Source organism: Scyliorhinus torazame, chromosome 10 (genome assembly GCF_047496885.1).
Source record: "Scyliorhinus torazame isolate Kashiwa2021f chromosome 10, sScyTor2.1, whole genome shotgun sequence".
Classification (NCBI taxonomy): Eukaryota; Metazoa; Chordata; class Chondrichthyes; order Carcharhiniformes; family Scyliorhinidae; genus Scyliorhinus; species Scyliorhinus torazame.
This window is the reverse complement of record NC_092716.1, coordinates 35,953,581-35,978,281: the sequence shown is the minus strand read 5'-3', so window position 1 is coordinate 35,978,281 and position 24,701 is coordinate 35,953,581.

Below are 24,701 nucleotides of genomic sequence, written 5' to 3'. Positions count from 1 at the left end.
CGGCAATTTTCGGGAACCTAGGATAACGAGAGATATTGTAGGCCTCGTCAAAAAGAAAAAGGAGGCATTTGTCAGGGCTAAAAGGCTGGGAACAGACAAAGCCTGTGTGGAATATAAGGAAAGTAGGAAGGAACTTAAGCAAGGAGTCAGGAGGGCTAGAAGGGGTCACGAAAAGTCATTGGCAAATAGGGTTATGGAAAGTCCCAAGGCTGTTTACACGTACATAAAAAGCAAGAGGGTAGCCAGGGAAAGGGTTGGCCCACTGAAGGATAGGCAAGGGAATCTATGTGTGGAGCCAGAGGAAATAGGCGAGGTACGAAATGAATACTTTGCATCAGTATTCACCAAAGAGAAGGAATTGGTAGATATTGAGTCTGGAGAAGGGTGTGTAGATAGCATGGGTCACATTGAGATCCAAAAAGACGAGGTGTTGGGCATCTTAAAAAATATTAAGGTAGATAAGTCCCCAGGGCCTGATGGGATCTACTCCAGAATATTGAAGGAGGCTGGAGAGGAAATTGCTGAGGCCTTGACAGAAATCTTTGGATCCTCACTCTCTTCAGGTGATGTCCTGGAGGACTGGAGAATAGCCAATGTTGTTCCTCTGTTTAAGAAGGGTAGCAAGGATAATCCAGGGAACTATAGGCCGGTGAGCCTTACTTCAGTCATAGGGAAATTACTGGAGAGAATTCTTCGAGACAGGATCTACTCCCATTTGGAAGCAAATGGACGTATTAGTGAGAGGCAGCATGGTTTTGTGAAAGGGAGGTCGTGTCTCACTAACTTGATAGAGTTTTTCGAGGAGGTCACAAAGATGATTGATGCAGGTAGGGCAGTGGATGTTGTCTATATGGACTTCAGTAAGGCCTTTGACAAGGTCCCTCATGGTAGACTAGTACAAAAGGTGAAGTCACACGGGATCAGGGGTGAGCTGGCAAGGTGGATACAGAACTGGCTAGGTCATAGAAGGCAGAGAGTAGCAATGGAAGGATGCTTTTCTAATTGGAGGGCTGTGACCGGTGCTGTTCTGCAGGGATCAGTGCTGGGACCTTTGCTGTTTGTAGTATATATAAATGATTTGGAGGAAAATGTAACTGGTCTGATTAGTAAGTTTGCAGACGACACAAAGGTTGGTGGAATTGCGGATAGCGATGAGGACTGTCAGAGGACACAGCAGGATTTAGATTGTTTGGAAACTTGGGCGGAGAGATGGCAGATGGAGTTTAATCTGGACAAATGTGAGGTAATGCATTTTAGAAGGTCTAATGCAGGTAGGGAATATACAGTGAATGGTAGAACCCTCAAGAGTATTGAAAGTCAGAGAGATGTAGGAGTACAGGTCCACACGTCACTGAAATGGGCAACACAGGTGGAGAAGGTAGTCAAGAAGGCATACGGCATGCTTGCCTTCATTGGCCTGGGCATTGAGTATAAGAATTGGCAAGTCCTGTTGCAGCTGTATAGAACCTTAGTTAGGCCACACTTGGAGCATAGTGTTCAATTCTGGTCGCCACACTACCAGAAGGACGTGGAGGCTTTAGAGAGGGTGCAGAAGAGATTTACCAGAATGTTGCCTGGTATGGAGGGCATTAGCTATGAGGAATAGTTGAATAAACTCGGTTTGTTCTCACTGGAACGACGGAGGTTGAGGGGTGACCTGATAGAGGTCTACAAAATTATGAGGGGCATAGACAGAGTGGATAGTCAGAGGCTTTTCCCCAGGGTAGAGGGGTCAATTACTAGGGGGCATAGGTTTAAGGTGCGAGGGGCAAGGTTTAGAGTAGATGTATGAGACAAGTCTTTTACACAGAGGGTAGTAGGTGCCTGGAACTCACTATCGGAGGAGGTGGTGGAAGCAGGGACGATAGTGCCATTTAAGGGGCATCTTGACAAATACATGAATATGATGGGAATAGAGGGATACGGACTCAGGAAGTGTAGAAGATTGTAGTTTAGTCGGGCAGCATGGTCCACACGGGCTTGGAGGGCCGAAGGGCCTGTTCCTGTGCTGTACATTTCTTTGTTCTTTGTTCTTTGTTCTTTGAACCAACCAAAAGTCAGCAACACATTGAATGGTGGAGCAGGCTCGAGGGGCCAGATGGCCTACTCCTGCTTCTAGTTCTTATGTTCTTATAAAACGGTGGACTAATGGATTTGTAGTCCAGATTAGCCATGATCTAATTCAATGGCACAAAAGGCTCAAGTGGCTGCAAGGTGTACTCCTATTCATATATTCCTACATTACTATTGTAAATTGGGTTGAATGCAGAGCTAAAATTGAAATGTGAAAAGGCATTTTGAGTTTCTGAGGGATGGTCAAAATTCTGCTAACATGGCAGAACTTGGGTTAATCAAAGCATTTTCAGAAAAATGGCAGCATACTTATCCAGAAGGACAACATATTGACATAACGTTTGCCCACCAATTCCCATTTTTATGGCAATTGCTTGCCATTTTTTAATATGTTTTAAAACAAAAGTTCTTACCTGGTGATCTCGTGTGGACAATCTATATGCTGGTGGATCTCATCGTGGAAAATGCATCCAACCCCTTAAAAGAAAGAAAAAATATTTATATTTCACATTCAACATTTCTTTTTGATGCCAAGCAATCCAACATTCACCATCCGTTACCTAGCGATCCAGTGCTGGATATGTATTTGTCTCTTTTGAAACATTATGATTGATGGATTGAAATGTGTATTCACTCCATAGCAATCTAGCAGAGGTAAGGGATACGTGCATATTTTCCTGCTCATTGTTTAATATATGTTTCATATCTGGCCTCCTGCAAATGCTTTGATTATCAATCTATCGTTTCAAGTTCACCTGACTGTTAGCTCCTCAACCTGAAAACCTATCCTGAAATGTTTATGTAAGAACGATCTGGCAGCATAAAAGTCAACAAACATGTTCTTCTCTTCAGATGACTCAGGTTCCACATCCTCTAAAAGCCAATAGTTCATTCTTTGGGTCAAAACCCAAAGGATTTTCAGCAAATGCCCATTTCTCCAGACTTCCAATATGGCACGGGGGGCTATGCAAATAATGGGCTTCGTTTCAGTGCTCATGTCTCGTGGTTTGGGACAACGGGTGCTCAGGCAGGGAGAAAAGTGAAGTGAAATGAAAGATTTAAGAAGGGTGTGTTTGCATGAGAGAGAGGAGGTCGAGAGAGACAAAAGCAGCCAAAATAGGGAAATACCAACCAGAGAGAGAAAGGAAAGAAATACACAGCTGGAAGAAACAGCAGCAAAGGGACTGAAGGAGAAATAACACACAAGAAAGCAGCAACTTTCAACTGAAGCAAGCTTTCGTTTAATTGACTCAACTGAGGGCCTCCAGTAAAATTATCTGCTGCACCTTGTTTTGTTTAAAAAGAAACATGTACTTATAGCGTTACTATCTGAATGCTACTTGAATGATTATGGAACTTTATTAAATTAGAATGAGATTTATGTTTGAGACCTGACAAGGAACTTATCCTCTGGAACTTTCCATCAAGAGCTGTGATTCTACTGCATTCCAGTGGGGCCACAATGTAATTTGCACTCATGTACTGGAAGAGAACCTGATTTTTCTGGCTGCTAGCCACTACATTAAGCGGCTGTTGTCCCACATTGGGATAATTACCAATTATCTTTCTTTGGTATGCATATGAGTGATAACTTGGCAGAAAAAGCACCACTTTCCATTTTTGGAGTGGGGGGTGGGGGGGGGGGGGGGGGGGGGGGGTAGGGTATATATTTGTACTTGATTGCGTATTGGAACCTATTTAGGTAAAAATCAGCTTCAGAATGCAGAGAGGGAAAAAAAGTAACATGCCCAAACTGTGTGACAAGGAAATTATTTAGTTGCAAATGAAGGAAGCACTCAGAGCTCATGAATATGGTTGCTTGTTCAAATCCCATGGCTGGATGCTGCTGAAAGTCACCAGCTTAAACCAGATGAGCTTCCAGGAGCTACCAAGTTGGGAAAAATTGGGAACATGAAACAAATGGAAACACTAAATGAACCTGCCTTTCAATGAACAATTTCAGTTATGTTTATCTATACCATAAGCCTTCAGACTGGGATGCCAGTAATGTTGCATATAGCAGATGAATATGTATGTACTAAGTACTTGCTGCTGACATAAAGCGCACTCAACGTGCATCATTTGCAACCACATTCCCACATGTGACAAGAATCAACTGGATAATTTGAGGAAGAATGAATTCCCAAAGTGTCACAAGTTTGATGTGTCATTTTTGACAATTAAAATTACTTTTTTTTTAACGTACGAGTGAGTGCACAGAATTGGGATGTTGTTCACTTTAGGCCTGCGAGCCCTGCCAGAACCTCTCCGATTCATCCCTGGATTTCCTGGTTCACGGATGATATTCTTCTAATCATTTCATCCCAACCCCGGAGAAACGTCGTCGGGGTGGAGAGTTTTTTTCTCTCTCTGTGCCCTGTGCAACAGAATTGAGAATCCCTCTTTGTTAAACAAAGCATACTGACAAAATCCTTTGTACAGCCGCTTCAAAATTCCACTCACACTGCTTGCTGAGGGAAATTCTTCCAAGTGCTGTATCTAAATTCAAATGAGAAATTTGCACCACAGATATCCCACCTTTATCTGAGGCCTTTTTTTTCAGCTGGAGAGATTAAAAAAAAATAATATTGGTGCCACCTGCAAGCATTTATTGTGCAAAAAGAATGAATTCAAACAACATAATTTACTATGTGACTTACAAAGCACTTTTACAATCAATGCAGAGGTGGCTACGTTACACTATCTCCTTTATAAAACACTTCAGAAATTGTGTTGTAAGGAACGGGTAAATTTCTGCAACTTGCTGAAGAAAACCTCCGAAGGATCAGCACTGTGCTCAGGGGGTTAAATATGAAATTTATTTTTTCGCAAAGACCTTTCTTATCATGTTACTGTCAGCTCAAAAATGACATTTTCCTGATCTGATCCTGAAGAGATAGCTCTGGGATTTTATTAGCTGTGCAGACACTGACTGCTGATCAACCTATGGAGACCCATCAAGGACTGTTTTCAATCATAATCCCTGACCCTCAGTAACTTCCTCTTACCATCTATTGACATTGACCTTAAAATGCAGTAAGATAAGATAACAGATCCTGTTGTGTTTAAGAAATGTGTAGTCTCATGAGCTTGAAAAACTGATGCCTCATTGAATAAAAATCTCCATGAAAATGTACTTTAGCCAATGAGACTGACACAAAAATGATTGGGGGGGGGGGGGGGGTGCAGGAGAAGCCAGGTCGACACTGCTACATCACAAACACTTTGACTAAAAATAAATTTGGGAGCTTTGTGAATTTTTTGGCTAAGATTAGGAAGGGGTCACTACCAGGTCCCCTACTGTAGCTCACGACAATTTACAAATTCCAATCCCCTGCCCATTACAGATAAATCTGCTGTGGAGGTTCAGAGGCTTTTAAGTATTTTCACTTGTACTTGCTGCACCGCTGACTTTCTGGAGATTGTACAGTCAAGACATTAGCTGAGGTAAACGAAAAGGTGGAGTCAGGTATGTTCACGCGGACAGTTTGCCAAATCCAAATAATTCAGCTGTTGTGTTTCCTGTCAGGACACTTCTGGAGGAAACAATGATAATAGACATAATGAACAGGTAAAGAGATTTTCCCAAAAGTGGAACCCCTGATTCTCATTTTATTGAATAAACGGATTATTTTAAAAAGTCACTCTGCTAGACAGCGCTGTGTTTTGAAACCCCACAATGAACATCAATTCATGTGACTCCCGTTAAATCAACCTTAATTATTTTTGTCCTTGCCTGCAGTTACTTCAAATCATTTAAGCTAAACATTGCTTTGCATTTTACTGTTCTTTTTTATTTTCTGTGATAAAGCCAATTAAAGTTTCTCAGGCTCCACCTACATTTATTTTTACAAGATTGAATCATTTAGTGGCTTTCTATCTGTTACGTGGGCGGAATCCCACCAGGATTTGGCAAAGTGTCGGTTCTGGTGAGAAAACCGGTGCGAATCACGCCGGCCCCAGTAGTGGGCAATATCACAGAACATTCAATCCCTTAAAAAAAAACACATTTTGTGAAACGTGCCACACTCGTCCTGTTGATTCACTCGCCCCAGGGCAACTTTAATACTGCAATCAGTAGGGAGTTCCATACAAATACCTCCCCAGCACTTGTTCCAGATGCATTAGAGGGGCTGGCTATCAGGAAGCCATCATCACAATTCATAGAGGGAGCCCTGAACAAGCTCTTGGATGGTGTGTCGCAGGGGCGGTATGTCCTCTATCCACGATCCACAGGCATCCTTCCAGCAAGGTCACCACCCCGGCCTGGGAGACAGCGGCAGCCATTGTCAGTGTTGAGGATGAGGCAGCAGTGGCACAGAAAGATGAATGACCCTTTTCACTCGGCCAGGGTAAGACTGCCCTGTCCAGTCTCCTGCTGTACCCAGCTACCTCACGGGTTGCCAAGACCTATCATGTGGCTCTTTCTCACCACCCCCTCACCCCCACCACCCCCCTATACCCATGGTCCCCTGCAGTAGCTACTCTGTTCCTCACCCTGCTCCCACTCAGGTCCCATGCATGCCGCACCATCTGAATTGTCAGGACTCCTGCCTACATCTGTATCACTGTAGGACAGACTCAAGCAAAAAAGGCTTGACAATACCATGGCCTGTGCAGATGGCAAAACGGGGGCAGCATACACAAGTGGGAACCTTCAAGATAACCAGTCATTCCTCAAGCCTCACTCAAGTAAACCCTGTCCCTTCAGTTATCCCTCATGATGCTTTGATCTGATTGGTTGATAGCAAATCTGCCCCAAATTTTAAAAAAAACACAGCTAAACTCGTAAACTTAAATTAAACTAATTAATTAATTAGTGATGGCTGGTCAGGTGATGTGCTTGAGCTGCTTGATGTGGGAGCTGACAGATCCCATTGCGAGCTGCAGCGACCACATCTGCAGTAAGTGTTGGCTGCTCGAAGAGCTCCGGCTCAGAGTTGATGAGCTGGAGTCTGAGCTTCAAACACTGAGGCACATCGGGAGGGGGAGACTTACCTGGACACTGTGTTTCAGGAGGCAGTCACACCTGTCAGAGTAAGTAGTTTAAATCCTGCCAGTGGCCAGGGACAGCAGGGTGTGACTGCAAGTCAGGCAGGTAAAGGGAACCAGCAGTCAGGAACTCAGGAGCCTCAGCCCTTGACTCTGTCCAACAGGTATGAGGCACTTGCTCCCTGTGTGGATGGCAAACAGGGTTGCAGGAAGGATGAGTCAGCTGACCAAGGCACCATGGTTCAGCAGGCCATTCAAGGGGAGGGAGTAAATAGGCAAGTTGTAGTTGTAGGGGATTCTATTATCAGGGGGATAGATAGTATCCTTTGTGAGCAGGATAAAGAGTCCCGCATGGTATGTTGCCTGCCCGGTGCTAGGGTGCGGGACATCTCTGACCGGCTTGAAAGGATACTGGAGAGGGAGGGGGAGGATCCAGTTGTTGTGGTCCATGTCGGTACCAAGAACATAGGCAAGTCTAGAAAAGAGGACCTGTTTAGAGATTATAAAGAGCTAGGATTCAAATTAAAAAACAAGTCCTCAAGGGTCATAATCTCCGGATTACTGCCCGAGCCACGTGCAAATTGGCATAGGGAGGCAAGAATAAGGGAAGTTAACACGTGGCTGAAAGAGTGGTGTGGGAAAGAGGGGTTCCTTTTCATGGGGCACTGGCATCAGTTTTGGGACAGGGGGACCTATACCGTTGGGATGGTCTCCACCTGAACCGAGCTGGGACCAGTGTTCTGGCGAAAAGAGTAAATAGGCTGGTCAATAGGACTTTAAACTAAAGATTGGGGGGGAAGGGAAAGTCAGGGAACCAAGAGGTGAAGTAATCAGTGGGAAGCGTAGCTGCTTAGGAATACAAAAAAGCACGAAAAGACAAAACTCAGGAGAGGTTATGATAGTCCCCATCCCACAAAATATGACACAGTGTATGGAAAGGCTCAGTAAACCAAGGTCCACCACACTAAGAAAACAAAAAGGGACGGTCAATAGAGAATTAAAGGTGCTATATTTAAATGCGCGCAGTGTACGGAACAAGGTAGATGAGCTTGTGGCCCAGATTGTGACTGGCAGGTATGATGTGGTAGGCATCACAGAGACATGGTTGCAGGGGGTTCAGGACTGGCATTTAAACATCCAGGGATTCACAACCTATCGAAAAGACAGAGAGGTGGGCAGAGGGGGCGGGGTTGCCTTGTTAACTAGGAATGAAATTAAATCAATAGCACTAAACGACATAGGGTCAGATGATGTGGAGTCTGTGTGGGTAGAGTTGAGGAACCACAAAGGCAAAAAAACCATAATGGGAGTTATGTACAGGCCTCCTAACAGTGGTCAGGACCGGGGGCACAAAATGCACCACAAAATAGAAAGTGCATGTCAGAAAGGCAAGGTCACAGTGATCATGGGGGACTTCAATATGCAGGTGGACTGGGTAAATAATGCTGCCAGTGGACCCAAGGAAAGGGAATTCATTGAATGTTTACAGGAGGGCTTTTTGGAACAGCTTGTGATGGAGCCCACGAGGGAACAGGCCATTCTGGACTTAGTGTTATGTAATGAGCCAGACTTGATTAAAGATCTTAAAGTAAGGGAGCACTTAGGAGGCAGTGATCATAATATGGTAGAATTCAATCTCCAATTTGAAAGAAAGAAGGTAGAATCAGATGTAAAGGTGTTACAATTAAATAAAGGTAACTACAGGGGCATGAGGGAGGAACTGACGAAAATCGACTGGGAGCAGAGCCTAGTGGGAAAGACAGTAGAACAGCAATGGCAGGAGTTTCTGGGAGTAATTGAGGACACAGTACAGAGGTTCATCCCAAAGAAAAGAAAGGTTATCAGAGGGGGGATTAGGCAGCCATGGCTGACAAAGGAATTTAGGGAATGCATCAAAGCAAAAGAGAAAGCCTATAATTTGGCAAAGATTAGTGGGAAGTCAGAAGATTGGGAAGGCGACAAAAACAAACAGAGGATAACAAAGAGAGAAATTTAGGAAAGAGAGGATCAAATATGAAGGTAGGCTAGCCAGTAACATTAGGAATGATAGTAAAAGTTTCTTTAAATACATTAAAAACAAACGGGAGGCAAAAGTTGACATTGGGCCGCTCCAAAATGACGCTGGTAATTTTGTGATGGGAGACAAGGAAATAGCTGAGGAACTAAATAAGTACTTTGCGTCAGTCTTCACAGTAGAAGACATGAGTAATAATCCCAACAATTCCGGAGAGTCAGGGGGCAGAGTTGAATATGGTAGCCATCACAAAGGAGAAAGTGCTAGAGAAACTAAGAGGTCTAAAAATTGATAAATCTCCGGGCCCAGATGGGCTACATCCTAGAGTTCGAAAGGAGATAGCTGAAGAAATAGTGGAGGCGTTAGTTATGATCTTTCAAAAGTCACTGGAGTCAGGGAAAGTCCCAGAGGATTGGAAAATCACTGTTGTAACCCCCCTGTTCAAGAAGGGAACAAGGAAAAAGATGGAAAATTATAGGCCAATTAGCCTAACCTCGGTTGTTGGCAAGATTCTAGAATCCATTGTTAAGGATGAGATTTCTAAATTCTTGGAAGTGCAGGGTCGGATTAGGACAAGTCAGCATGGATTTAGCAAGGGGAGGTCGTGCCTGACAAACCTGTTAGAGTTCTTTGAAGAGATAACAAATAGGTTGGACCAAGGAGAGCCAATGGATATTATCTATCTTGACTTCCAAAAGGCCTTTGATAAGGTGCTTCACGGGAGACTGCTGAGTAAAATAAGGGCCCATGGTATTCGAGGCAAGGTACTAACATGGATTGACGATTGGCTGTCAGGCAGAAGGCAGAGAGTTGGGATAAAAGGTTCTTTTTCGGAATGGCAACCGGTGACGAGTGGTGTCCCGCAGGGTTCAGTTTATATATAACTGTTTATACACAGCTGTTCTCTTTATATATTAACGATCTAGATGACGGGACTGGGGGCATTCTGGCTAAGTTTGCCGATGATACAAAGATAGGTGGAGGGGCAGGTAGTATGGAGGAGGTGGGGAGGCTGCAGAAAGATTTAGACAGTTTAGGAGAGTGGTCCAAGAAATGGCTGATGAAATTCAACGTGGGCAAGTGCGAGGTCTTGCACTTTGGAAAAAAGAATAGAGGCATGGACTATTTTCTAAACGGTGACAAAATTCATAATGCTGAAGTGCAAAGGGACTTGGGAGTCCTAGTCCAGGATTCTCTAAAGGTAAACTTGCAGGTTGAGTCCGTAATTAAGAAAGCAAATGCAATGTTGTCATTTATCTCAAGAGGCTTGGAATATAAAAGCAGGGATGTACTTCTGAAGCTTTATAAAGCATTAATTAGGCCCCATTTGGAATACTGTGAGCAATTTTGGGCCCCACACCTCAGGAAGGACATACTGGCACTGGAGCGGGTCCAGCGGAGATTCACACGGATGATCCTAGGAAACGTAGGCCTAACATACGATGAACGTCTGAGGATCCTGGGATTATATTCATTGGAGTTTCGGAGGTTGAGGGGAGATCTAATAGAAACTTACAAGATAATGAATGGCTTAGATAGGGTGGATGTAGGGAAGTTGTTTCCATTAGCAGGGGAGACTAGGACCCGGGGGCACAGTCTTAGAAAAAAAGGGAGTCACTTTAGAACAGAGATGAGGAGAAATTTCTTCAGCCAGAGAGTGGTGGGTCTGTGGAATTCATTGCCACAGAGGGCGGTGGAGGCCGGGACGTTGAGTGTCTTTAAGACAGAAGTTGATAAATTCTTGATTTCTCGAGGAATTAAGGGCTATGGAGAGAGAGCGGGTAAATGGAGTTGAAATCAGCCATGATTGAATGGTGGAGTGGACTCGATGGGCCGAATGGCCTTACTTCCGCTCCTATGTCTTATGGTCTTATGGATGCATTGATGCCATATCCCTTCCTTTGCAGGGCAATCAGCTGAGAAGCCAGGACTTTCCTCGCGTCCCTTGGAAATGATGGACATGAGCAGCTGCGATGGAGACTTCCTGAACACCAACATCAAGGAAGAATCATATCTGTCACTCGCACCCTCTACCAGTGCAGGTACTCACACCTCAGTGGGATTACCCAGTAGGCTTCCGGGTCACTCATTGGTGAGCACCTCACAATTGAAGATCCACAGCGGAGGCAGGGAACTGGCACTCAGAGGACTGGCAATGGCGCAGCCCAGGGCTTTCCACCCTGGGGTGTCCAGTCCATCTGACACCCACCTCGCTGTGAGAGACACACCTCCAGCTCCGCATACCATTGTGGGTAGCAAGCCAACACCTGTGCTGCCCAAACATCGTCCCGGACCCTCAAAGTCCAGACCCCCAGCAGACACCCACCAAGGGTATCTCAGGAAACAGGGCATGGAAGACAGCAGACCATCTCAACCTCAGCTGTGGAACCTGGCGGTGCATCTAGACATAGTGGGAGGGTGAGGACGAGTAATAAACTATGGGCACCTAGTGGACACGAGTGAACCTAGGCACTAGCAGAGATAGGTCACAATTGTAAAATAGCTCTTGTATTAAACATCACTTTGTCCACCTACAGGCCTACCACCCTGTCATTTCATGGCACCATGCTCTGCACCCCCCCACTCACACTCAGCGCTTCATCCATCTGACGTGTGAGAATGGCAATGTAATGTCTCTTCCACCTCCCACACTGGTGCCTCATTAAAAACACGCCACGACACCTCCAAATAAAACACTACCTCCGCAAAGAGACAATAGGGTACCCCGGGTCCCCAGAAAATACAATACTAGAGGACCTGATAGGCACAAGCAGTGAGAAGTGGGGCTTTGTGGGAAAATATGTGGACAGCTGCTGGACATAGCTTGAACACCACTGGACGGGACCGGACAAAAATGGGAGGACGAACTGGGGACAGAGGTAGGGTGGGGACTCTGGAGCGAAGCATTGAGCAGGGCGAACTCCACCTCCTCCTGCGCAAGGCTAAGCCTAATGCAGCTCAAAGTGGTGCACAGAGCGCACCTGACCAGAACCCGAATGAGCAGGTTCTTCCCGGAGGTGGAGGACAAATGTGAACGGTGCCAGAGGGGCCCGGCCAACCACACCCACATGTTTTGGGCTTGCCCCAAGCTTGCTGGGTTCTGGACAGCCTTCTCCGAGGCAATGTCCAAGGTTGTGGGGGTGAGGGTGAAGCCATACCCGACAGTAGCAATTTTCAGGGGATCGGAGCAGCCAGAGTTACAGACGGGGAAGGAGGCCGACACTCTTCCTTTCGCTTCCCTAATCGCACGCCGGAGAATCCTGCTCGGCTGGCGATCGGCAGCACCACCCACAGCTGCAGACTGGCTCGCTGACCTCTCGGGATTTCTCCACCTGGAGAAGATTAAGTACGCCATCCAAGGGTCAGAGGAAGGCTTCCTGGACTCTTGGGGGCAGTTTGTTGGCCTGTTCCAAAGCCTGTTCGAGGCCAACAACGAGGAGTAAGCGAAGAAAGAAAAAGGTAGAAGAAGAGAAATGAGGAACCAAAGGACTGCACAACCCGAGGGCAGCGGGGTTTGCTGAAGAAAGGTGGAGAAACAACAAGATAAGAGGAAGGGTGCTGAAGCCAATGGGTGGTTGGGGGGGGGGGGAGGAAGGGGGGGGGGAAGGGGGGGATCATAGAACGATCCAGAGGGCAACGAAATGTACATAGAGTTAGTTAAAGGAATGACAAAATAAGCCTCTCTGTTAAGTAAAATAAATTAGCGTGGGCAAGAAAAATGTAATGGCCGGAATTCTCCAACACTGCACCGGGTCGGCGAATCCCGGGGGAGGCACAAATCCTGCCCCGCCGCCCCGATGCCGGCTGCCCTATTTTCTGGTGCCGATTTTCGGTGGCCGGCGGGATCCCCGCCACGCCAGTCGGGGGCCGATGACAGCGGGCCCCCCGGCAATTCCCCGGGCCCCAATGGGCTGAGTGGCCGTAAGTTTTGGCCAGTCCCGCTGGCGTGAATTACTCACCTCACGCACGGTGGGACCTGGCAGGTAGGTGTGCGGGGGGCGGTCCTGGGGGGTGCTTGGAGGGATCTGACCCCGGAGGGGGTCTCCACGGTGGCCTGGCCTGCGATCTGCGGGCGGGCTGGTTCCGTGGGGGGCCTTCTTTCCTCCACGCCAGGCCCTTGGAAGGCTCCGCCATATTGCCCGGGGGGCCGGTGCTGAGAAGGGAACCCCCGCACATGCACGGAAATACGCCGGCCGGTCTGCATATACGCGGAAATATGCTGGCTGGTCCGCGCATGCGCAAGATCACGCCGGCCGTTACGCACATGCGCAAACGCGCGCCGACCCTTCGGTGCCAGCTGGAACGTCTCCAACCAGTTCGGCGTCAAGCTAGCCCCCGATAAATTGGAGAATTCCGCACTTTCGGGGGCTGTTGACGCCGGTGTGGATGGCGCCGGTTTTCCCGCCGGCGTGGGGACAGAGTCCCATTTTCAGAGAATTCCGCCCTATGTATATACACAACAACTGTTTATAAATATGAGAAAAGCCAATAAAAAGATTTTAAATAAACACGCCACTGACCAGCCCCAAACCCACCAGACTCACTCTCCCAGCTTCCCCATCCATGGAAGGTTACACCACCATAAGGGCACTGAGGGCAGCACGGTAGCACATGTGATTAGTACTGTGGCTCCACAGCTCCAGAGTCCCAGGTTCGATCCCCGCTGGGTCACTGTCTGTGCGGAGTTTGCATGTTCTCCCCGTGTCTGCGTGGGTTTCCTCCGGGTGCTCCGGTTTCCTCCCACAAATCCCGAAAGATGTGCAGGTTAGGTGGATTGGCCATGCTGAATTACCCTTAGTGACCAAAAAGGTTTGCAGGGGTTATTGGGTTACGGGGATAGGGTGGAATTGAGGGCTAAAGTGGGTTGGTGCAGACTCGATGGGCCGAATGTCCTCTTTCTGCACTGTATGTTCTATGTTCTACGTTCTATGTATGTTCATAACCGTCCTCCCCCTCCCCAGCATCAACGCTCAGGGCTCTCATGTCTGCCACTCTTCTCCAGTGACGAGGAGGCCAAAGGGTGACCATGTGTAGAGGCTGCCCACATTGGGTATAAATTGGAGGAAAACACCAGGACCCCTTACTTCAGAGGAGTCTGCAGTGACTGAGAAAAGTCATCCAGCATCTCTGAACCCCATGATAAACCCGTTTATTGGCAGGACGCTTTGAGCTCCCCCTCAGGCAAGCGTCAAATATATCGCTGAAGATGAGAGGAGCATTGCTCTGTCCTCAATGCAATTCACCAGCATTCTCCTGCAGAGTACAACCAGCGTCCCTAGCACCTTGCCCATGAATGTAGACACCATTATGAGCACCATATTAGTTTGATGTGAGAACTCATGGTGGGAGAACTCTTTACTCCCTAGTCCTGTTTGTGCCCGAACCATGAGGCTATGAGGCCCCCCCTAGCACTTCAGCCCATGTGGGTCCTGGCCATTGCCCAAAATTCTATAATAAGAATAATAATCTTTATTTTCACAAGTAGGCTTACATCAAAACTGCAATGAAGTTACTGTGAAAAGCCCCTAGTCGCCACATTCCGGCGCCTGTTTGGTTGCACAGAGGGAGAATTCAGAATGTCCAAATTACCTAATCGCATGTCTTTTGGGACTTGTGGGAGGAAACCGGAGCACCCGGAGGGAACCCACACAGACACGGGGAGAACGTGCAGACTCCGCACAGATAGTGACCCAAGCCGGGAATCTGTCAAATGTGAGTTGTTAATGCCATACAGACTGACCCATCCCTCCCACTGACCACAAGTCCATTCTCCCGCATGACCTGCAGTCAACGGCACCTGCCCATCTGAGGTGACATCCTCCCCCGCCTCCCAAGAGAACACTTTGGAGGAGAACTCCGAGGATGCCACGTTATTGCAGCACAGCTGTCATCCTCACCCTCCACCAGCGCAGAGACACACACCTCGGTGGGAAATGTTAGTGGTCAGGCTTCTGGGGCACATCCTGGTGAGCACCACATAGCTGCTGAGGCAGGAACCCCCAGGCGAATCAGCAGCCAGATGTCTGCTGGATCCCAGGACCCATCTGCGTCCCAGTCAGATGCTGAACCTCTGGAAGGGTTTTCCGGGGCTTATGCAGATGATAGGGTGCGGCCGTGAGATTCAGAGCGGGATGTCAGCCACTCTACAGCAGGTCCATAGCCAAGTGGAGAAGTCCTAGATGCTACGGGTGCAGGAGATCGTGACGGCAATACATGGCACCAAGGCCAATCCTGCTAAGGTGGCGACCACAGTGGAGAGTCTGGTGCACGATGTCAGCAGCATGAGTGGAGGTGTCCAAGGCTTGGCTCAGACGTTGACGGCCAGTGCTGAGCGCTTCGGCAGCATGTCCAGTCACTGGGGGATGTGACCCAGTACCAGGTGGCCATGGACAAGGCAAAGTGGAGCATGTTCCAGTCCCAGGTGGACATAGCCGAGGTGCTGCAGAGCATGTCCCAGTCACTGAGGCACATCACCTAGGGCTTTGCCGCAATGTTGCAGACATTGGGGTGCCACCGGGGCTGTCAGAGCCAGATAATGCAGGGGCAAATCCCAGGGCCCTATGGGCATTGACTGAGAGGACAGGGTGCCGGGTGTCAATCCGGAGCCATCCTATGGAGTGGCGATGGCGGCCACCAGCTCCTCTGAGCTCCACACCCCTGACGACAGCGCGTCCCTCAGCCAACACCCAGAGCAGAGCGGCACAGCAAGTATGCTGGGACCCTTTGGCCCCAGAGCCCTCAGAGGGGAGAATGATGGACAGGGCCACATCCTGTGTGAACCGGGGGAGGATTAGAGCTTCCCTGGCCCTCTGGGCTTGCCAGACCCTCACTGCTCCCATCTGTATTCCATCCTCCGGCTGGTCCTGTGGCTGCTGCTGTCTCCTCTGGCCTCTGGCTGTCTGGCCTGCCAGCAGCACTACTAGGGCAAGTTCCACAGGGTCCATCAACCGTCCATCCCGTGCAATATCTATACGAATTGGTGACTGTGTGTGAATGACAACCAGCGGTTCTTCCACCCCGGGACCTCCCCATTGCTTTCCCCCCCCCCCATCTGACACTCTGCCAATGGACCCACCTCCTGGCCGCAGCAGGGGCCTTTGCATATCGGACCCCAGACCCTGTACCTCAGATACCTGCACGTAATGTTACCTAGACGAGTGCTGGTTCGTTCCTGGGAGCACTCACCCACTCTCTCGTCTCCGATACGTCCCCGGTGCTGGGGCCCAGCCACAGGGTGTTTGGATGTTGGTCGCTGTGTCCTAAGTGTTCAGGCACAGTGTCCAGGTATCAGGGTCTGATTGGGCCATAAGCCCCACATGCTACATGGCCCGCCCACCCACGGGGGCCCACTTTGGATGTGTGAAGTACTCATTAATTCCGATTGTCAATTTCCAATTAGCAATAGCCTTCAGCTGCACGGTCAAAGGTCTCCGTGGTCAGTGTGAGTTATGGGTGGTCATTCAGGCAGGCGGGCAGGACATGGGGCTGCTCCCGGAGCAGCTCCACAAGACCCAGTGGTTGGCATGGTCGCTGAGGCACCATCGTCCCCCACCCCCGCACCACCAAGCATAGCCCAGGCCATGGGTGGCAACCCGGTCTACTCCTCAACCACCCCCCACCACCAATGGCGGCCCACCCTGATCGAGGCTGTACCTCGGTAGCTCCCCCACCCCCTCCGAGGACCGGGCAGCAAGCCCAGCGTCCCCGGGCGTTATGTCTGTGAGTGCAGATAGCTACTGACCTCCTCGGGTCCCCGCAGCGGCCCTTCTGCCAGCTTCACATTTTAAAAAGGTGCACTAATTGGCGCCTGCGTGACCACTTGCTGGGGAAGCCATTAGATCACGGGTTGGGGAGGTGGGGGTGTGTTAGATAGGAGGCCGGTCCCATTAATTATACGGAGATTGGGCTTAAGTGGTGATTATTATTTTCTCGCCACGCTACAGTGGGATCCTGATTTTGCCAATGGGAACGAGCCGGATAGGTCACAAACAATTTGGTGCCTGACGCGGTTCTCAATTTTCACCTCTCCCGCGATTTAATGGCCTTGTCGTGCTATCATTTAAGCGCAAAGCGGCCATTAAATCGCGCCCCTAGAATGGGTAAATTGAACTCAGCAAGAGATTTAAATTTGTTGTTTTATAAATTTAGAGTACCCAATTATTTTATTTTTCCAATTAAGGGGTAATTTAGCGTGGTCAATCCACCTAGCTTGCACATCTTTTGGGTTGTGGGGGTGAGACCCACGCAGACGTGGGGAGAATGTGCAAACTCCAGACAAACAGTGACCCGGGGCCGGGTTCGAACCTGGGACCTCAGCGCCGTGAGGCAGCAGTGCCACTGTGCCGCCCTTGAAAAATTTATTTGATGGGATGTGGCCTTTGGTGCAAGGTCAACATTTGTTGCTCATTGCTAATTACCCTTAAAATGAGTGGCTTATTTGGCCATTTCAGAGGGCAGATAAGAGTCAACCACATTGCTGTGGATCCGGAGTCACATGTAGGCCAGAGCCGGTAAGGACAGCAGATTTTTTCTCCTAAAGGACATTAGTACAAGTGATAATTGTTTCATGGTCACCATTACTGAGACTAGTTTTTTCAATGCAGAATTAATAATTAATTGAATTTAAATTTCAGCTGCCGTGATGGGATTTGAACTCATGTCTCCAGAGCATCAGCCTGGGCTTCTGGATTACTCACCCACTGCCACGGCGAAACATGTGAGGAATACAGAAGAGTTTTCTACCCAGAATAGATTTAGGAACCACTGTCAATTATCTCTGATCGGTGTGAAGTGGTGTTCCTCAAGGATCTGTCATGGTCTCTCTGCTATGGACCATTTGAATTAATGACTGGGCTGAAGGAATCAAGAGTTGTATATTCAAGTTTGAATGTGATACTAGGTCAGGAGACAGAGTAAAGTCTGCAGATTGGAGCACAAGAGACATAGAGCAATTTAGTGAGCAGGCAAAACTATAGCAGATGGAGTTCAGTGTGGAGAATTGTGAGATCACATACTTTTGATTTGAGAAAGTTAAATCAGGAAGAGATTTTAAGCGTCCAAGTATATTAATCATTAAAAGCTGATGCACATGTACCGAAAGTAATCAGGAAGCTAACAAAACTGGCCTTTATCTCAAGGAGATTTGAATTCAAACACAAGGAAATGTACAGAGCTCTGAGCGCCGGGAAACACCCCACTTTCCAAAGCCCATCCGAGTAGATCAGGAGCTTCAGCAGGGAACTCTCCGACGTGGCAGCACTTACCCCGTTTGCTGCACTGAGGAGTCTGCTGGTGACCCCCGAAACCCCCCAAGCCTCAACTCACTCTTAGGGGACCCCAGAGCCCCCACGCCACACCCACACAGGGCAGCCCCAGCCCAATCATCACCATGCAAAAAATGCCAGGATGCCGAGGTGGCACCAGCAGTGCTAGGGTACAACCCTGTCCAGAGGGTATGCAGCTGGGGGCCTCCAACCCCCTGGGGGGACCCCATGAGTACCATTCCATCTGGTCCCCAGTTGTGGAGTCCAGTTTTTTTTTCTTCAAAAAATATACTTTATTCATAAAATCTATCATAAACATCACAGAACATTTTGAATTGTCTTGACTGTACATTTCCATCAGAGTTACACATTCCCTTGACTTTCTTCCATTGAATTTTGATAACATTACACACATAATCGCTCTTTACGTTACAATTCCTTCTTAAACATTTACATTGTCATGTTTCTTCATTAACATGGAGTGTTAATGACACAGACCGAGGGGGGGTTTACACTGTTACCCGCCCCTCGGTGTACATTTGCTGGAAAGACCTTACACAGTGGTCTTTCCCCATTGCGCCTTGGCAGCAGCTGCCCCAAACTTGAGTGTGTCCCTCAGCACGTAGTCCTGGACCTTTGAATGTGCCAGTCTGCTACACTCGGTCGAGGACAGCTCTATGCACTGGAAGATCGGCAAGTTCCGGGCAGACCAAAGAGCGTCTTTCACCGAGCTGATGACCTTCCAGCAGCAGTTGTGGAGTCCAGTACTGAACGACGCTTGCCCGAGGTCTCCAAGGTGAGGGAGTTAGATCCCATGCCTTGGTTCGATCTGGGGTACACATATTACAGTGAGACTAGTTGTCTGGTTGAGTTTAAAAGGTGGAGGGGTGATCTAATTGAGGTAATTAAAATGACTAAAAGATTTGATAGGATAAAATATTTCCTCCAATGGAGAATCCAAAACAAGAAGGCGCGATTCTCCGGAAAGATTTCTGAGCCCCGATGTCCCCACCGCCAAATGGGGCTGCACACCCCCCGGTTGGCCCCTCCCACCCTCCCGAGCACAGGGTCAGCGTGCCCAGTGCCCCTGGGCTCATTGCCTGTGAGCGAAGATGGCTGCTCATCTCCTCGGCTCCCTGCAGCACCCCATCCGCCAGGTTCCGTTTTTCAAAAGGAGTACTAATCGGCGCCAGTATGACCACTTGCTGGGGAGGCCGCTGAATCACGGGAGGCCGTTGGATATGGGGTGGCTCCCGTTAATTGTATGGAAATAAGGCTTAAGTGGTGATAATTGGTTTCTCGCCGCGCTATGGCAGGATCCTGATTTCCCTACAGCAGCAGACCAGTTACAGCACAACAGTTTGATGCCCGTGCGGGTCTCGTTTTCTGCCTCTCCCGCTATTCACTGGCCTCGTCTCGCCCGAGCGACAGCGCAACGAGGCGAGAGAATCGCGCCCGTAATCAGAGCCAGGCTATTTGGAAGGCAAACCAGAAATTTGCTGACCAAAAGGTTATGGATTCTGGGTCACTTGAAATTTTCAAGACTTTTGTTAGGGCTGGGGTATTAATCGATAGGAAATTTAAAAAATGGATAAAATGAGTTAAGGTAGGGCTTAGCCAGCAAATATAGGTCATTCATTTGATAAGCATGTCTTATCCAAATGTTTAAAGTGACACCAGGGAAGTCTTGTTGAAAATGATGTGCATTTAACAAATTCTAAAGTATATGATTCAGACATTTTGGGAGCAGCATTCCAAATTTATTTGCAACAGTTGAAAAGAACTCTGCATTCTTACAATTTCTTCAATGCTATTGTAAGTACCCGAAAGGTTAAATCATTTCCTCAATTGACACAGCAGGCCCTGGATTGTGAGGTTGATCGCAACAGTTGTCTTAATTATTTTCTTCCACTTCCAGAGATCTAGATTACCACTGATGCATTGGAATTGAATAATCACTGTCCGTGATCGCAACTGAACTGAGTTCAGGAAATTTTACTCTGGTACTCTGTAAGGTTGACTCGTCCAAAATATCAAATCACCCTGCCTTCAGGGTGTAGCCACTTAAATTGGCCAACTCCTGATTTAAACTGGCAAACGGCAAAGGCTGATGGGAAAGTCAGCCAACAAGACAAAAACCAGCAGCTGCAGGTTGGCTGTGTATTTACCTCTGGAAAGGCCAGACAATATCGATACCAGCAACCATCAGCATAACAAAACAACAGCCATCTGCATACTAATGAGCAATCCCCGGGAACAATAAGCAACATTTAAACACACAAAGCAAAACCAGACTCTTCGGCGCCAGCAGGAGCCTACACAAAAGGAGGTGAACGACCACCTCAAGACCGCCCATCGATCAGGGAACCGCTCCAGCATTGGAGAAAATCGAACCAAGCGATTGGGACAAAGTCCAATCACTTGGGACCAGGTACAGGGTTCGCCCCGAAAGGCGGGAAGCCCCTGGGGACTATAAGAATTGAGCCCCAAGTTCAAATCGCTCTCTTCTTCTCCACCTCATCGCTCTCTTCACGCTCTTCTTCCTGCCCGGGTCACCCAGCAACAACGAACCAACATTGACCGTGACCGGAGCAGTGAAGATCGAAATCGTAAGTCTTAATTCAACACTCGCTACGAGATAGGCGCTCCTAGCTACCAATCCGTACCAACTTCGAATCCTGCAGGCTCAGAACCCGAAAGAAAGGCCATTTGTTTCCCTGACCTGGTGGGCCAGTTCAAAGTTAAGTATAGGCCTGTTAGTTGTAGAAGTAGCTTAGACGTAGAATTTGTGCATGAGTAGCGATTACTGTGTATAATAAATGTGCTTTGATTTAAATCTTACTAATCGATGTATTGGATTATTGATCATTACTCGGACTTGAACCTCGTGGCGGTATCATAAAGATACCTGGCGACTCGAGAGCAAAGGTAATAAAACAGAGCAACTGAACTAAGGCAAAGTTAGCAACAAGGGTCAGGTACATCTCCATCTACTGCCAAGCCCAAGTTGCAGAAAACCTGTCCACTTATCGCTTAATGGGGTGGAAGCCCAAACTACGGATTTCAATCTCATACCAGCAAGATCATATTTCTTTCAGGACTGGCTTCATGTCGATTGTTCTAAGGTAAGAAGCGGAGTCAAATCAAAGTTTGAAATCGGCCAACATCAACCTGAACCCAGCAATGTCATCTTGCAAGTAAGTTGGCTGTTTTTTGTCTGTCGCTGACCAAGTAAAACATAAAAGTGAATAATGTCACTTATGCAGATGTTTTGTGCTCCAACAGTCAAATGAAAAACTGAACCAGAATCACTGGATGTCTGTTTCCTGGAAGAGCTCCCTCTATAGGTCTCATTTTACATGAGTATAGTGAACTCCAATTTAAGATTATTAAAGGGAACAAAGAACTGCTGGCATTTAGATAGGTCTTCATATGACTGCAGGACATTCCAAAGCGCTTTACAACCAATGATATATTTTTGAAGTGTTATCACTGTTATAATACATAGGAAATGCCAATTTGCGCACATTAAGTTCCCTCAAACAGCAACATGAGAATGGCCAGAAGATCTGTATTTTTCAACGCTAATTGAAGGACAATATTGGAGTGATGGGGAAACTCCCCTGTCCTGTGAAATAGTGCCATAGAATCTTTCATATCCAACTTGGAGAGCAGATGGGGATTCAGTTTAATGTCTCACCTGAAAGGCAGAAGTTCTGACAGTACAGCATTCCCGGACCACTGCACTGGAATGTCAGCTTTGATTTCTGAGTTCAGGTCTTGGAGTGGGTCTCAAGCCCACAACCTCCTGTCTCAGGGTTGTGAGTGCTACCAGCTGAACTATGGCTGATACACAAACCTATCCAAATGACCAAGCAATACCCCCAAACTCTACACCTTGAAAAGTTTACAATCTCCATGGCAATCCTGCTGGCATTAGAATTTAATTGTACAGTCAATTTTCAGGTCTGAATAGAAATAATTCCTTAAATTCCCACAAATCTTTTTCTTTGATTTCGAGTGAGTGCTGGCATTGGAATTGACGGACTTGCAACAATATGTTTATTGCCATAATGCAATGACACATTGTCTGCATTTAGTTCACAAGGGTTAATTGAAATGAAAATCGCTTATTGTCACAAGTACGCTCCAAATGAAGTTACTGTGAAAAGCCCCTAGTTGCCACATTCCGGCGCCTGTTCGGGGAGGCTGGTACGGGAACTGAACCGTGCTGCTGGCCTGCCTTGGTCTGCTTTCAAAGCCAGCGATTTAGCCCTGTACTAAACCAGCCCCTGAAACAAAAAATTAGGTGGAACAATTGAAGATGAAATAAAGAAATAACTTTTAAAACATTTGTGCAAATCTGTGGCATCTCTACAAGGATCTTCGGAGTCCAGTTTTTCTAACTGTTCCTGGAAACTGACCATCCCAAATTTTCTTAATATCATGATTCTACTCTTTAATTTATTGGCATGTTTAATATTCCCAAAACATTTGAATAAGATAGCATGTGTTTGTAATGCACAGGTTTAATGCCACATATACTCTTCACTGTGGGGAGCATCACTTTTGGCAGTGGAGAAATCCTACAGAGAGTTAGAATTGGGCTTGCTACATCAAACTCAGTGACCAGAGCACAAACACCAGGACTGTACACAAATGAGGCATCATTAGAAGTTTTAAGTTTAGAATCACCTAGTGCTAAACATACGCGGAACACTATAGCACTTGATGCTTTAGAATTAGTGACACGGGTAAGATTTAAAAAAAATTTAGAGTACCCAATTCTTTTTTTCCAATTAAGGGGCAATTTAGCGTGGTCAATTCACCTACATTGCGCATCTTTGGGTTGTGGGGGTGAGACCCATGCAGACATGGGGAGAATGTGCAAATTCCACAGGGACAGTGATCCGGGGCCGGGATTCGAACCATGAGGCAGCAGTGCTAACCACTGCGCTACCGTGCTACCCTGTGACACGGGTAAGATGTCGTAGAAGATCTCACAGGCATTATTGCAAGAAGAGAATGGGGCTGTTCTTTCCCAGTGCACTGGACCCAATATTTTTTCAACAGCCAACATCGCTTAAAAGAACTCCTGAAGATCTGGGTCATTTTCACATTTCTGTTGGTGGGAGCTTTCGATATGAAAATTGGCTGCTACGTTTCCTACATTACAATGGTGACCACATTCCCTTGTGAGCTCGAGCTATCATTTTGTGTCCTTGCTTGGTAGACAAGGGTTATGTACTAGATAGAATACTTCAGATAAGTGTTTTTTTTTTTAAGCATTCTCCAGCAGACTTACTGAAAACTGGCAAAAAGCATCGCTCACATAGACGTCAATTTGAAAGGCAACCAGTGACGAAACTCAAAGCCAATGTGAAGGAAATATATTATCCAATCATAGTCAGCACAATCTCTTCACTCTGAGTCGGACCTGCTTCTTTACCTTGCTCATAATGAGCCCCAGATTTTGGCCTCCGCCCCCTAACTGGGGAGCACGTACTCCACGAGTCCCACGAGGAGATCAATTATTGTATCCCTGTGGTCCTCGCGGGAGTTATAACAATCATGAAGGGTTTAGATAAAGTAAATGAAGAGAATTTGTTTCCAATGGCAGAAGAGTGGACAGCCAGAGAACACAGAGTCAAGGGATGGGCAAAAGAACCAGAGGTGACATGAGGATAAACGTTTTGTGGAATGCGTGGGTAACATTGGTAATGCACGCCCTCTGCTCGAGTGGTGGATACAAATTCAATAGTAACCTCAAAGGGAATTAGATAAATAATAATGAAGGAGAAAAAATTGTCAGGATACGGGGGGAGTGGGAGAACAGAACATCTCTTTGAAAGAGCCAGCTCAAATTCAATGGCCCAAATGGCATCCTTCCTTGCTGTGCTGTTCGTTGGTTCCCCTTCATTAACAAATGTAACAAATCCTTCCAGCTAGGCTTGTACTGGGAGCGAAATGCGGCATTACACAGACTATTGTAAATATGTAAATAAATCCTTCTTCATTTATGACAGCTTTCCACAGGGTTATTAGTTTGGCAACCAGGCTTAAGCGGTACGTCGTATTGCATAAAATGCTGTTGTTTGGTAAATTGGCTGCCCTTGATGCAGGTCTGGAGGATTGGAATCAATGGGTGAGATTCTCTGATCCTGAGGCTAAGTGTTCACGCCGTCATAAACGCCGTCACGTTTCCTGACGGCGTCAACTTGGCCTCAGGATCAGCAAGAAAGGAGGCCCCCAGCACAAGATTCCGGCCTGCCGATCGGTGGGCCCCGGTCGCAGGCCAAGCCACATCGGAGGCCCCCCCCCCCCCCACACAGGCCGCCCCCAGACTGTTCCACGCCGAG